The sequence below is a fragment of the Henckelia pumila genome, chromosome 3 (genome assembly GCF_033568475.1).
Source record: "Henckelia pumila isolate YLH828 chromosome 3, ASM3356847v2, whole genome shotgun sequence".
NCBI classification, from domain to species: Eukaryota; Viridiplantae; Streptophyta; class Magnoliopsida; order Lamiales; family Gesneriaceae; genus Henckelia; species Henckelia pumila.
In genome coordinates this window covers 29,741,374-29,755,880 of record NC_133122.1, presented here as the reverse complement: position 1 = coordinate 29,755,880, position 14,507 = coordinate 29,741,374, and positions in this window count along the sequence as shown.

The following is a 14,507-nucleotide window of genomic DNA, read 5'->3' as shown; positions in this document are numbered from 1 at the left end:
GTGAAATAAATTTACTGGCAAGTGTACCAGGTCAAGTAATAGTAAAGTGGACTGAGAGTCCAAGTATCGATCTCACAGGGACTGCAGTCAATTCTCAAGAATTAATTATTTAGCTTAATCTAGACAAAATCATAAAAAACAATTTGATTTAAATAAAATAAGAATTTATAATAAAAACTGCTTAAGAAATAATAATTAAAATAGTTGAAAAGAAAATTTAATTAAAACGAGACAACCAAGACACACGTAGGTACCGAACAAATCATGTAACATGTAGCCGATTTAGGACTTAGATTTAATCTTAGATTACGAGAATTCTCCTAACTTGTTCAAAGGTCTATTTCTAGAACAATCAAACCTATTCAAATATTGACGGATTAATCTTTCATAATTCTAATCAAATTTGAATGACTTAAATATTTGTGAAAATTCAGTTTACACCCAAAGCGCACACTGAAATCAAATTCTATTTCTAGTCGATTTTACAATATGTTGATTATCAAATTGATCAAAATCGAAACCTCCTCTGTCGACTTGGAATCAATTAACATGCAAGAAAATAACTGGTCAGGTAATTCACAAGACAAATATAAATTCGACAATCAATAAAATAAAATCAAGTCTGAAAATTCTCAAATAAGCATCCAAGTTTTCTACATAAATTTTCTGGCCCAATCACGTGGCCTTGATCGAAAGAGAAAAACTACTCAAAGTTCAACATAATTCAAAAATAAAAAAAAAGAAGAAAAGAAAAAAAAAATCTTCTCTCCAAGCCTTGTAGCCGCATCCCTTGTGTTTTCTGTGTTCTGGAACTTCTGGGACCCTTATTTTTCTGATAAAAGATATATTTATACGTCCAAAATATGTAAAATATAATATCCTTTCCGAGCAAGAATTTCCAATTTTAAAAAGTCTGTCCGCGTAGCTCGCTCGAGCGAGCACAAAGTGTGCTCGAGCGAGCAACTCTCTGTTCCAAAGAAATATTTTTACGTCTCTGAGCGAGACATGTTCTGTCTCGAAAAACCTTCACGCACAGCTTCCTTGCGCGATTGCACTCCTGCAGGCGCTAAACTCAGCTTTCAGCGCGATAGCGCATCATCTTCTCCTTAACAGCGCACGACATGCGCTAACTTCATCTCCTCCATGCGTTATCGTGCATCATCATCAACCCTTCACCATGTGCGTCTGCGCTTCTTCATCATGCGCAATCGCTCTTGTTCAGTCCCCAATAGCGCACCATCATGTACTCTTCATTCTTTACGTTCTACATAGCTCTCCTTCCTTATGCACGCAGCTGCTCGATCTTTCTTCTTCATAAACACAACAGCTCATGGTTTGTTGGTTCATTGCGCAACAGCTACTCTTCTAGCTTCCAAACGCGGCTGCGTGACTTCAAGTGCAGAAATTTCTTTCTTCCCAGCTTGGCGCATCGCTACTCTAGTTCTTAACTGTGCAGTGCATCTCCAATCTCTTCAGGTTTTCAAGGTGCGCAACTGGTCACTGATTCATGCACATAGGAGCATCATCTCCAAAGAGAAGCAACTTCTCTTTCTTGATAAAAATCCTGAATTTCTGCTATTTTCTGTAAATAAAACAAGGGAAATGTCATGTAGATAAAATGCAGAAAACAACATAAAATACAATATAACAAATAAACAATGCATGCACAATAAACATAAAAAATGCCATGAAAATATGCATACAAAATGCACTTATCAACACCCTCATACTTAAATTTTGCTCGCCCTCAAGCAAGACATGCAAAAATAATATGCAAACAATGACATAAGTAAGAATGAATCATGTACAACATAGCCTCCAACAAATTTCAACTTTCACAACTAAAAACCACAAACTTCTGATTGTTCACAATACACTGTCAGTTTAACGTAAACGTGTGTGTGTGCCATATCATTCCAGTTTCGTGAAACTTCAAAAGAATCTTTCCTAAGAATTCTTAGCGACCAAATGACAAATCAGTGCAAGTGTCACAGTTCAGCACTCTTTCATCTCAACAATCTCAAACAAAAACATATAATTTCTTGAGATAAATTACGCACCACCAGATTTTGCACCTGGTTTTGTTTTTTTTAAGCCCCAATAATTACCCGCAACTTAGCTATAACTATGATAGGATTAAAATTTCAATCCCCTTGTCTATAGCCCGGATGGAGCTACAATCACATTTAGCCCGCAAACTTAGCTATGGAAAATTGATTAGGATTTCAATTATTTTCCAAGCCCAGATGGAATAGTTATTTTAAAATTTTCAAAATTTCTTAAACCCCATGGAATCCGCATACTTAGCTACGAATAAGGTATTAGGATTTCAATCCCTTACTCGTAACCCGAATGAAGTTAACTTATTTTTTCAAAGAATTTTTTCGAAAAATTTTTTTAGGTGCACCCAAGATCATACATGCAATGTCATAAAATCATCAGGAATCCAAAGACACTATCATGATCAACAAACACCTATTGTCGTGCAATGATCAAGCAAATACAAACTTTATCAATTACTTCGCTACATCATCCCAGTCTAACATGCGTGCTTAAAACGATTCACGATTCAACTAATAGTTTCTCATGTTCAATCAAAATCAACATTTTCTCAAAAACAAATTTTTTTTTCACAACTCTATCATCATCGGCCAACATTCATCATTCCACTTATTCACACAACACAAACACAAAACAATGTGATATGCATGAGTACGAACTATATGCAAATAACTAAACCATATGAATGAAAAACACAATGATTAACATCACACCCCCATACTTATCTAAAGCATTGCCCTCAATGCTTCAAAACAATGAACATAATGCAAAACAAACACACAATGAAAACAAAAATGACACTCCCCTGGTTGCGTATTCGTCCTCTTTCTTCTTGGAAGTATCAGCTGGGGCGGTAGCAGCAGGCTAGGCATATCAGTCAGGCATGGCACACTGTAATGGGAAAGAAGCAAAAATTAAAATAAAGAGAAAAAATTAAACTAAGCAAAAAGAAACTAAAAAGCAAGGTAAAGAACTCTGGGTTGCCTCCTAGTCAGCGTTAAATTTATAGTCTATAACCCGACTATGCAAAAGCAACCATCAAAGAGCGGTTGCCGCCCATAGTAGGAATCATACGACTCTATGTATGGGTCTTGATTTCCTTCGCCCTCAAGCTTGGAATGATATATGCAGTTGAGGCTTTTCGGTCCAGCAATACTCTTCAAGAACTGATTATTTTGGAAAGATATTCCGACTCTAGGCTGAAGCTCATGGATGATGTAATATTTTGGAGGTGGCGTCAATGGCAAGAATGGATCTTCTAATGATGTGCATGTAAAGTTCATTGACGAGGTCAAATCTGTCGCCTTGGAAAGTTCTTCCTCCTCCACTGTCACTTCTGGCTCATCCTCACAAGAAGATTCCTCAAAAATTATTTCCTAATGCTCTGGATCAATTACTGTTGCAGGATCACATGCCCATGATAAGTGATCAACATAAATCGCTGCAGTCTCTTGGCGAATCTCAAAAGATGGTTCTATAAAGAGCGCAATCTGTTCATCCAAAAGACTCAAAGAGTTGATGTGGCTTTCCAAGAACTGATTTATCTCTGTTTGATGTCGCACAATGTTCTCCAACTGAGCCATATGATCATCCTCAAAATGCCTGATACACTCTCTTTGATACTCCGGTGGTTGGTTTGCAAAATTTTTGCACTTGAATTCTGGAGGATATTGGTTACTGCAACCCTGCAGTGAAGGATTACAATGGCAATGATAGTCGAAATTTGCCATATCATTTAACAGGTGCATCGCACTGTTATAATCTCTTCTGAACAACTGACTGCCAGTGGCCAAAGCTCCATAATCCACCCAAATTCTTGTTATCTCATTCAAACCACAATAAAAAATATGCACTAGAGTGTTGTTTGAAAAATCATGCCATCGAAATGTGTTTGCCAAATCATTGAATCTTCCCCAAGAAGCATAGAAATGCTTCGACTATTGTTGGCAAAACCTTGTGAAAACCTTTCGATGATCCATCTCCAAGTATCTCACAAGAAGAAGAAAATAAAATTAAAACTTAAAACAAATGCAGGAAAAAAAATGTCTAGTATCAAGCAAATAATTTATCATAATATTAACTAAACAGTCCTTGGCAACGACGCCAAAAACTTGACCGACTAAATCGGTGTGAAATAAATCTACTGGCAAGCGTACCAGGTCAAGTAATAGTAAAGTAGACTGAGAGTCCAAATATCGATCCCACAGAGACTGCAGTCAATTCTCAAGAATTAATTATTTAGCTTAATCTAGAAAAAATCATAAAAAGCAATTTGATTTAAATAAAATAAGAATTTATAATAAAAACTGTTTAAAAAATAAGAATTAAAATAGTTGAAAAGAAAATTTAATTAAAACGAGACAACCAAGACACACGTAGGTACTGAACAAATTGATAAATGTATTTTATACATTTAATTTAGTTATGATTTTAATTGTTAAATATTTGTTTCGAGCAGATTTATGTGGGTATTTTGTTGTTTTTGTGGTTGTAGAAAATTATTGAATTTATTTGGACAAGTGAAGAAAAATAAGAATTTAGAGGAGAAAAAAATTAAAAGAATAAATGAAGAAATAAGAAGTGGAGAAGAGAAAAGAGAAAGAAAAGAAGAAACGATCAGACAAGAAAGGAACAGTGTTGGGCTTTCTTTTGGGCCAAGTGTTTAGCGCTTAAGTTAGCGCTAAAATAGGAGTGGAGAAGCGCTAACGCGCAAGTTTCCTTGAGATTTGAGAATCGAGATCAGAGTCCTATGCGCGCCTGCGTGAATTCTGAGGCGCCCGCGTGTCGCGTAAAATAGGAGTTGGAAGATTTAATCGGAAAGGAAACTTTCTATTTTATTGGGCTTTATTCTTGGGCTTTTGAGTAAGCTATAAAAAGAGATTTTTTAGTCTGAGATTGAGAAGAGGCCGCCACACTCATAACAGATATCAGAGTTTTGATCGTGATTTCTGGAGAATCTGGAGCTTAATTGAAGAACAAAGACGGAGATCGATCGACCGGACACGGCATCGCATCGACGGATTTGTTTCCTTTATCTTTTATTTATTTTATTATGAATATGTTGAATTTTCTGAACATGTTTTGTTTTATTCAGAATTTTCTTATGAACTAATTTTTTTAGAGTCTAGAGGTCGGATGAAACCTGATGTAGACACTTTCATGAATTTTTGATTTTATTGAATTGAGTTTCTTCTAGATTAATTGTTTTTTTTCTAGAATTGATTGTCTTTTCAATTATCTGATCAATAATTGAATTTTAATATTTATTTGAAATCTGGCACTCGGGAGAGGAGATTTTGAATAGGACCATTGGAAAATACACTGTTAATTATTTATATAGCTCGGGAGAGTGTATAATTTTAACAGAGCTTTTAAAAAGAACATTTTTTGGAATTGATCACTGCAAATAAATTCTTAATAGGGATATTGGAATTGAATTGTAGTTGATATATTTTATTTGGCACTCGGGAGAGGGAATAATACACTTAAGTGTTCTTGGCTATTAATTCCTTGAAATTCATGAAGATTAATTAATTAGAATTGATTGTTGAAAACCAGGTAAAATCTATACCTCTAGACCATTTTTCTCTGATTGATTTTATCTGAAAGTTGTGTGCGTGCTTATCAAAACTCATTGATTATTTATTTTCTGCAAAATTCTCAAATATTGATTTTATAGATAAAGTTTGGACTATTTTAATTACAAGCACTGAATATTTTCATTTTACTCCCTGTGGGATCGATATCTGATTTAAATAATTATATTAAAACTTGGCACTCGTACGCTTGCAAGAATTTTCACAACAAGTTTTTGGCGCCGTTGCCGGGGATTAAATTTTGATTATTTTTAGTCTTGTTACCAATTAGTCTATATTTTAATTTAGAGTTTTTTTATTTTATTTTTAAGTTACTAATTAATTTTTTCTTATTTTTAATTGCAGTATATGCGACGATCTCAAAGTGCGAATTCTCTACTTTTTGATCTGAAAATCGAACGAACTGCACGTTCTCTAAGAAGAGCTAGAAGAGAAGAAATTGAAAGAATGGCTGAACAAGAAGCAAAACAAGCTCCCCTGGTGCCAATTAGAGATCACTTCAGGCCAGTAATCCAGGCTCACTACTCTGGAATAGCTCGTGGAACTATCAACGCAAACAATTTGAGCTGAAGCCGGCCTTGATCAACATGGTTCAACAGAACCAATTTAATGGGAGCACCACTGCTGATCCTCATCTACACCTACGCACTTTCTTGGAGATAACCGATACGGTAAAAATTAATGGTGTATCTGAGGATATTATTCGTTTACGCTTGTTTCCTTTTTTTCTCAGGGATCAAGCAAGAAGTTGGTTGCAATCACTGCCGTTTGGAAGCATCACTACTTGGGAGGGGATGACAGAAAAATTTCTTGCTAAATATTTTCCACCTGCCAAGTCCACCCAGTTGAAGATAGAGATCAGCACCTTCCGGCAGATGGACACTGAACAGCTATACGAGGCGTGGGAAAGGTACAAAGAATTACTTAGACGTTGTATTAACCACAATTTTGTAGATTGGGAACAGATCGAGTGGTTTTACAACGGACTGAATGCGCCTACGAGGATGAATGTGGATTCTGCGGCTGGAGGTACTATATTTGCAAAGGACCATGTACAGGCCTATGATATGCTGGAACAGATGACGATCAACAGTTTTCAATGGCCATCTGAGTGTATGGGAGTAAAGAAGCCAGCTGGAGTGTATGCAATGGATCCTCTCACATCCATCACTGCTCAATTATCTGCACTGACTACACAGGTAGCTGCATTGAATAAAGTGAGTGTTACAGAACCAGCAGGTGTTCCGAGTGCAGTGGATGAATCACACTATCATGAACAAGCCCAGTACATAAATCAGAGAGGTTATGGAGGCTATCGAGGTAACCCTGTCCCAAATACTTATCATCCTAGCTTGCGTAATCATGAAAATTTTTCGTATACTAACAATAGAAATGTGTTGAATCCTTCGGCGTTAAATGGAAACAAGGATGAGGGTAAGCAGTCTTTGGAGGATGTTGTTAGTACCTTTGTGCAGGAATCAGGTAAGAGGATGGCGAGAACTAAGTCTCGCCTTGACAACTTGGAGACACATGTGGTAAATATGGGTGCCATGATGAAGTCCATGGAGACTAGCATAGGGCAGTTGGTGAACGCACTGAAGGATAATAACAGAGGCCAGTTCCCTAGCAATACTGAGGTGAATCCCAAGGAGCAGTGCAATGCCATAGAGTTAAGGAGTGGAAAATAAGTTGGAGTCCAAGAACCCGCTATTGAAGAGGAGAAATTTGAGAAGAAAGTCGAAGAGAAGGAGCCTGAACCTGACTCGAAACCGATGTACAAGCCTCCACTCCCCTACCCGCAAAGGTTCAAGAAGAAACCGTTGGATGAGCAGTTCTCCAAATTTTTGGATATTTTCAAGAAAATTCACATCAACATCCCCTTTGCTGAAGTTTTGGAGCAAATGCCAAATTATGCGAAGTTCATCAAGGAGGTGATGTCCAAGAAAAGGAGGCTGCTAGAGAACGAGGTGGTCAATCTGATAGAAGAGTGCGGTGCTACAAAAGAAGATGCCACAAAAGTTTAAGGATCCAGGGAGTTTTACCATTCCTTGTTCTCTGACAGAAGAGTGCAGTGCGGTGCTACAAAAGAAGATGCCACAAAAGCTTAAGGATCCAGGGAGTTTTACCATTCCTTGTTCTATTGGTGGTTCTCATTTTAATAATGCACTTTGTGATTTAGGGGTCAGTATTAATTTAATGTCATTATCTATTTACAGGGCCTTGGAGTTGGGAGACATGAAATCGACTAAGATTTCATTGCAATTGGCGGATCGGAGCATTACATATCCACTAAGAATTGTTGAAGATGTTCTAGTCAAGGTGGATAAATTCATCTTCCCAATAGATTTTGTGATCTTGGATATTGAAGCGGATCATGGTGCTCCGTTGATTTTTGGGAGACCGTTTTTGGCTACTGCTGATGCCAAAATAAATGTTAAGAAGGGTGAATTATCGATGGGTGTGGAGTATGAACGAGTGGTCTTTAACATATTCATGAAAACACCTAATCCACCCATAGAAGAATTGTGCTTAATTGAACCGGTTGTGAAGTTGGAGAGCTGTTCAAGAGCCGATATTGAAGTTGAATCAAAGAGTAAAGCGTCAAGTTCATCAACAAAGAAAGCCACAAAGAACAAGAAAGAAAAATTTAAAAGGCGGTTCGTGAAATTTATTTGCCGAGTAAAAGAGAAAGGGAAGATCTAACACCGGTGAAATTCGGGCTGACGACTTTAAACCAAGCGCTACTTGGGAGGCAACCCAAGCATTTTATTTGATTTTATTTGCTTTTATTTTCAATTTATTTAATTTTTGTTATTTAGATGTTTTAAGTATTTTTATTTTCAATTTTTGAGCTTAATTTTTCTTAATTTTCAAAAAATTTTCAGGCTCCAGAAATCTCAATTTGAGGAGAGGGCGCGCCCGCCCCATTAATCGAGCGCCCGCGCGATACCCTGTACGAAATTAGAGTTGTTTTGCGAATTAGAGGCGCGCCCGCGCCACTCCATTCAAGTGCCCGCGCTTTCTCTTCGCTTCACTGATGCACGAACAGCGCTCCAACACGCGCAATCGCGCTACTAGCTCCACCATCTGCGCTATTAAAAGCGCTATCGCGCTACTACTTCTCCCATCTGCGCTTCAACATGCGCTAACAAGCAAGACCATTAGCGCAGCCTTAAGCGCTATCACGCTCCCAGCCACTTCTCCATCAGTGCTACACATAGCGCTAACGTGCCTCCCAACTCTCCATCAGCGCAGCACCAAGAACAAAGGCGCTCCCCAACAGCGCAGCCTTACCTAGCGCAATCGCGCTTCCCACCACCTGCATCATGCGCGATAGTGTTAACATCATGCATGATCGCCCGTTCCTTCTCCTACCAGCAACGTAACTTAGCTGCGCACACTACTCCTTGCGTTAAAAATCAACCAAGCGTGCCTCATCAAGCTCGATAGTTTCTCGAAGAGCGCAACAACTCATGCGTGATCATGCTTACCAGCTGTCCAAAATTTTGTGTTAACAAGTTTATCAAGGGTGCACAACCTTGTGAAATTGCATTCTCCACAAAACCATGCTTCCAATGCGCTAATAAACTTCTAAGGGGCACACACCATGCATGATCGAATATCTGAAACTCGATATGTCGAGCACTCATTTTTTTCCCTTAGATATTAAGAGTTTGATATTGTTTTTATTGCTTTGGGGATTCACTTTTCTTTTGTATCGTGAAGGTTAAATTGGATGTTCATGTTGTGCGTCTTCAATTTCCTCTGATGATCAATTTCCTCTGATGATCGGCTTCTGATGGTGTTCTACATGCTGGACATTATTTTTTCATCATCATGAAGTTTATAACATCGAGTACTGACGCTCGGTGTCCAAGGTACGTGTCCTTGTTTTGATTTACTATTGTACATTAGGGACAATGATTACATTAAGTTTGGGGGGATGAATCAATGTTTGATTTAGTGGTTTGGTTGATAGGTTGAGTTTTATTGTGTGCTTTATAGTAAAATTTTTGTTTGAGTTTAGTTGTGTTAGTTGAAGTTTTGAGTTGAAAAAAAGTCAAGAAAGAAATGGATGCATGACTGAAAAATATTTTTGTGCTATAACTGAAATTCATGATTGTCTACCTATCTGACAAATATTTTTGAAAAAAAAAATGGAACCAATTGAATGAACAAATTCCTATATACTCTGTGATTAATACTTGAATCTGAATTTTGAAACATACAAACATAGATATGATTGAGGCATTATTTGAATTTTGGGCCTGATTTTTATTGAAATTAATTTATCCATAGTTGCCCATTTGAGCCTACACGTATATGAGTACATTGAGGTACATGATCTGAAATTGTTGTTGGAAATCATCGTTAACTGCTGATGATTATTTTTTTCTGCACTGATTGATATTTGTATGATTTAATTGTGGATTGAGACTTGTCTAGAACTAGTTCGAACACTCTTCAAGGCGAAATACGGGCAAAACTGTGATTAGGGATGATTTAGGCAATTTTTCTGAATTCGTTTGAGCCTTTCAAGCTACTTATTAATATTTTATTCCTAGTACCTTGTTTGAGCTTTATTGAAAATCGAATGTCATGCGTGTAGACGTGTGATTAAACCTCCATTCGTCATTATTTCAAAGTCCTACATTGACTACCTGAATAGCCTAAACACTATTTCCTACATTTGAGGGAGTAATTTGAATACTAAAATGTCATATGCTCCTAGTTTTATTTGTGAAAAATGAAATGGTGTGGTGGATGAGTTGAAAAGAAAAAAAAGGTAGTAGAAAAAAAAAAGTTAAAAAAGTTGTGAAAGAAGTTGTGAAAAAGTTGAAAAATCAATGAAATGAAAGAAAAATAAGTATGAAATTGTGAATGAAAAGGAGTCGTAATTAGAGCATAAGTATAAATTACTCCTTATTTTTGAATTCTTATCCTTCATTTGTAGCCATGAGACAGGCCTTACACTATAAGCTAATTAAGTCCTATTGACCGAGTCTCAGTTGCCCAATATACTAGTGGAGAAGAGTTGCGAGAATTTAGCCTATGGACTGTTGATTGATGCTTTTAATGATTATGAATTTTGATTGAAACACGCACATACTATTATTCTTTGCATTTACCTAATTGTGAGTGTTTTTTATTAATCTTCTAAATTTGATCATATGCTACCTTGAAAAGTCCTCATGATTTATGAATGTTTGAATTGAACTTGGAGAATGGTGTTTTGAACTGAGTTGCGGAGATTGTGAGTTTATGAGGTTATTTTGTTATGACTTAAACTTTCAAGTGTTAGTAAGGTGGATGATATTGGATTTGAAAATTCTTTGAAATCATTGCTAAGGCCATTGCTCCATAATATTTCTTGGCTATTCTTGTTGGTTTGAGAGAATGAGTTTTAGAATTTAGTTTTGAATAGTTTTGCTCGGGACTAGCAAAAGTCTAAGTTTGGGGATATTTGATAAGTGTATTTTATACACTTAATTTAGTTATAATTTTAATTGTTAAATATTTGTTTCGAGCAGATTTATGTGGGTATTTTGTTGTTTTTGTGATTGTAGGAAATTATTGAATTTATTTGGACAAGTGAAGAAAAATAAGAATTTAGAGGAGAAAGAAATTAAAAGAATAAATGAAGAAATAAGAAGTGGAGAAGAGAAAAGAGAAAGAAAAGAATAAACGATCAGACAAGAAAGGAACAGTGTTGGGCTTTCTTTTGGGCCAAGTGTTTAGCGCTTAAGTTAGCGCTAAAATAGGAGTGGAGAAGCGCTAACACGCAAGTTTCCTTGAGATTTGAGAATCGAGATCAGAGTCCTATGCGCGCCTGCGTGAATTCTGAGGCGCCCGCGCGTCGCGTAAAATAGGAGTTGGAAGATTTAATCGGAAAGAAAACTTTTTATTTTATTGGGCTTTATTCTTGGGCTTTTGAGTAAGCTATAAAAAGAGATTTTTTAGTCTGAGATTGAGAAGAGGCCGCCACACACATAGCAGATATCAGAGTTTTGATCGTGATTTCTGGAGAATCTGGAGCTTAATTGAAGAACAAATACGGAGATCGATCGATCGGACACGGCATCGCATCGACGTATTTGTTTCCTTTATCTTTTATTTATTTTATTCTAAATATGTTGAATTTTCTGAACATGTTTTGTTTTATTCAGAATTTTATTATGAACTAATTTTTTTAGAGTCTAGAGGTCGGATGGAACCTGATGTAGACACTTTCATGAATTTTTGATTTTATTGAATTGAGTTTCTTCTAGATTAATTGTTTTTTCTAGAATTGATTGTCTTTTCAATTATCTGATCAATAATTGAATTGTTATATTTATTTGAAATCTGGCACTTGGGAGAGGAGATTTTGAATAGGACCATTGAAAAATACACTGTTAATTATTTATATAGCTCGGGAGAGTGTATAATTTTAACAGAACTTTTAAAAAGAACATTGTTTGGAATTTATCACTGCAAGTAAATTCTTAATAGGGATATTGGAATTGAATTGTAGTTGATATATTTTATTCGGCACTCGGGAGAGGGAATAATACACTTAAGTGTTCTTGGCTATTAATTCCTTGAAATTCATGAAGATTAATTAATTAGGATTGATTGTTGAAAACCAGGTGAAATCTATACCTCTAGACCATTTTTCTCTGATTGATTTTATCTGAAAGTTGTGTGCGTGCTTATCAAAACAATTTTGATTATTTATTTTCTGCAAAATTCTCAAATATTGATTTTCTAGATAAAGTTTGGACTATTTTAATTACAAGCACTGAATATTTTCATTTACTCCCCGTGGGATCGATATCTGATTTAAATCACTATATTAAAACTTGACACTCGTACGCTTTCGAAAATTTTCACAACACAAATCATGTAATATGTAGCCGATTCAGGACTCAGATTTAATCTCAGATTACGGGAATTCTCCTAACTTGTTCAAAGGTCTATTTCTATAACAATCAAACCTATTCAAATATTTACGGATTAATCTTTCATAATTCTAATCAAATTTGAATGCCTTAAATATTTGTGAAAATTCAGTTTACACCCAAACCGCACACTGAAACTAAATTCTATTTCTAGTCGATTTTACAATATGTTGATTATCAAAGTGATCAAAATCGAAACCTCCTCTGTCGACTTGGAATCAATTAACATGCAAGAAAATAACTGGCCAGGTAATTCACAAGACAAATATAAATTCGACAATCAATAAAATAAAATCAAGTCTGAAAATTCTCAAATAAACATCCAAGTTTTTTATATAAATTTTCTGGCCCAATCACGTGGCCTTGATCGAAAGAGAAAAACTACTCAAAGTTCAACATAATTCAAAAATTAAAAAAAAAAGAAGAAAAAAAAAGAAAAATCTTCTCTCCCAAGCCTTGTAGCCGCCTCCCTTGTGTTTTCTGTGTTTTGGAACTTCTGGGACCCTTATTTTTCTGATAAAAGATCTATTTATACGTCCAAAATATGTAAAAGATAATATCCTCCCCGAGCAAGAATTTCCAATTTTAAAAAGTCTGCCCGCGTAGCTCGCTCGAGCGAGCATAAAGTGCGCTCGAGCGAGAAACTCTCTGTTCCGAAGAATATTTTCACGTCTCTGAGCGAGACATGTTCTGTCTCGAAAAACCTTCACGCACAGCTTCCTTGCGTGATTGCACTCCTTCAGGCGCTAAACTCAGCTTTCAGCGTGATAGCGCATCATCTTCTCCTTAACAGCGCACGACATGCGCTAACTTCATTTCCTCCATGCGCTATCGCGCATCATCATCAACCCTTCACCATGTGTGTCTGCGCTTCTTCATCATGCGCAATCGCGCTTGTTCAGTCCCCAATAGCGCACCATCATGCGCTCTTCATTCTTCACGTTATGCGCAGCTCTCCTTCCTTATGCACGCAGCTGCTCGATCTTTCTTCTTCATAAACACAGCAGCTCATGGTTTGCTGGTTCATTGCGCAGCAGCAGCTCTTCTAGCTTCCAAACGCGGCTGCGTGACTTCAAGTGCAGAAATTTCTTTCTTCCCAGCTTGGCGCATCTCTACTCTAGTTCTTAACTGTGCAGTCCATCTCCAATCTCTTCAAGTCTTCAAGGTGCGCAACTGCTCACTCATTCATGCACATAGGAGCATCATCTCCAAAGCGAAGCAACTTCTCTTCCTTGATAAAAATCCAGAATTTATATTATTTTCTGTAAATAAAACAAGGGAAATGTCATGTAGATAAAATGCAGAAAACAACATAAAATATAATATAACAAATAAACAATGCATGCACAATAAACATAAAAAATGCCATGAAAATATGCATACAAAATGCACTTATCAGTATATAAATGACTTTATTATATAAAATTAAATAAATAATTAAGAATGCCATTTTTAAAAATTCATATCTAACATGCTTATAATAAGCATATTTCCATTAAAATGGATAACTCCTAACCCATGCTGGGATTTATTATGTTTTGTTTTTAAGGATATGTAATTTGAAATTTGTTCATATGTGTGCTAAAATTTTGTGCTAACAACCTAATATGCTGAAGTGGACAAGACAGTGGGTTTGGTATGTCTGGTGAACAAAATTTCAAATTGGTATGCTTCATTGCGATGCTCGAGTTGATGGAATAAATGAATACTTAGGGTACGTTTACTTAGTGAGATATAATTAAATATGGATAAATAATACTAAAACTATTAAAATGATTTTAAAGGATGTTGAATAATAATGGATAAATAATAACATGTTTATTTTGAGTTATTAATTTTGGAATAGAAATAATGATTGAGTGACAAATTACTGTTTTACCCTTCACCTATGATAAATAATTTTATGTTT